This window comes from Brassica oleracea, chromosome C8, assembly GCF_000695525.1.
Source record: "Brassica oleracea var. oleracea cultivar TO1000 chromosome C8, BOL, whole genome shotgun sequence".
In the NCBI taxonomy this organism is placed as follows: domain Eukaryota; kingdom Viridiplantae; phylum Streptophyta; class Magnoliopsida; order Brassicales; family Brassicaceae; genus Brassica; species Brassica oleracea.
The window spans coordinates 17542176-17544261 of record NC_027755.1 but is presented as its reverse complement, the minus strand read 5'-3'; the positions used below and the strand labels follow the sequence as shown (position 1 = coordinate 17544261).

The following is a 2086-nucleotide window of genomic DNA, read 5'->3' as shown; positions in this document are numbered from 1 at the left end:
CATAACTTTATGGACGAAGTGGTGATAGATAAAGAGCGTCTCATCGGAATTCCAGTTGAACTCTTGCTGAAAAAAAAAACACAATTAGTAGAAAATTTATATTAAAGATTAAAAATATAAGTAAAAAATTAGAATACTTACCGCAACCTGGCGAAACCACAGATGCTGCTTGTCGATAGGGAAGTGAGTGAAAGTCGGATGTCCCCTGTCGAGGGCCGAGTGCATCATACGGTTGATTCATGCGCTGATCCCGTTCCCGGATCGGTTGAACCTAATAAAAAGAACAAACGGTTAATAATGAATCAAATTTTAAAGAAAAAAATGTTTAATTACCATGTTTGACCCCATCCATGTGGATACGGAGTGAGATAGGGAAAATGGTGACGACCAGGCTGTTTAACCAACTCCGCAACACTCATCACTCCCGGAGGACCCGGAGGAGCAGGAGTGGATGCAGCAGCGGGAGCGAGCGGATGCAGCAGCGGGAGCGAGAGGAGCAGGAGCAGGAGCGGCTGCAACAGAGGGAGATGTATGGTAGGAGCTGTGGGGCGAAGGGGAATCCTGAAAATGGCTGGAATCCCGAAACTGTCTCCCCGTACCACCACGACCACGACGCTGTCGAGGCCGGGTCTGATCATCATGAAACCTGTAAATTAAAAAATATATATTTAATAAATATAGAAATATATAAATTAATTTTATTTTTAATCACAAAAAAAGATTTATATATATTAAATTTTTTTAATAAATACATAAAAATAGTTCTAAAAACAAAAAAATAGTTTTAATAAATAAAAAATAGTTTAATAATTACAAAAAATAGTTTTAATAATATTAAAAATGTTTAATAAATATTGAAATATATATAATATATATATATATTTTTTTTTTTTTTAAATCCGAAATAATAGTTTTTAATCACAAAAAAAGTTTTATAGATATTAAAATATATAATATATATATATATATATATATATATTTTTTTAAAAAAAAAATCCCAAATAATAGTTTTTAATCACAAAAAAGTTTTATAGATATTAAAAATGTTTAATAAATATATAAAAATAGTTATAAATCCCGAGACTGGCTCCCCGTACCACCACGACCACGAAGCTTTCGAGGCCGGATCTGATCATCATGAGACCTGTAAATTTAAAAAAATATATTTAATAAATATATATATATATATATTTTTTGTTTTTAAAAAAAAAATCCCAAATAATAGTTTTTAATCACAAAAAAGTTTTATAATATTAAAAATGTTTAATAAATATATAAAAATAGTTCTAATAAACAAAATGTAGGTTTAATAAATAAAAAATAGTTTAATAAATTTATATACAAAAAACATTTTGTAAAATCCAAAAAATCGAATTTATATACAAAAAACATTTTGTAAAATCCAAAAAATCGAATTTATATACAAAAAACATTTTGTAAAATCCAAAAAATCGAATTTATATACAAAAATCGTTTTGTAAAATACAAAAATCGATTTAAAATACAAAAATCGATTTTATAAATACAAAGAAAATAAAAAAAATTATTAAAAAATTCTAAATCAATTCAACAAAACAAATTATTCAACCAAATCACAATTCTAAACCTATTATACAACCAAATCACAACCCTAACCAATCACCCTAACAAAAATCTATCTAAACTACACGAAAACCTAACAAATAGAACCTAAGAGAGTGGGATAGGGTCCTTACATGATTTGTGTAAGAGAAGGGAGAGATCGCTGGAGATATCGTCGGATTTCAGTGGGAAATCGCCGGAGGAGTCGCGCAGAGGAAGAAGAGAGAAATGGGGAAGAAGAAGCGGCTCGTGGTTACAAAACCTAGGGTCCGACGGATACTATCCGTCAGAATTCTGTCGGAATTCTAATTTCATTTTTCGCGAAATATTTGCCCAGTTAAATGAAAATATTCCAAGGAAATTCCGACAGATAGTAAAATATCCGTCGGAGTATTCCGAGGAAATACCGAGGAACTAGTGTTTGGGGTTTCAAAACATCAATTTTTTTTGCCGTATTTCATTTCTTATACAATTGTAATGCATACCATTGAGGATTCTTTGTATA

At 30.4% G+C, this 2086-nt stretch overlaps 1 protein-coding gene across 1 annotated transcript in view; it reads right to left on the bottom strand.

Moving 5' to 3' along the window:
• The window catches only part of LOC106308809 (protein yippee-like At4g27740), an 8645-nt gene that overhangs the window by 486 nt on the left and 6073 nt on the right, over positions 1-2086 (bottom strand). The gene's annotated exons all lie outside the window — the stretch shown is intronic.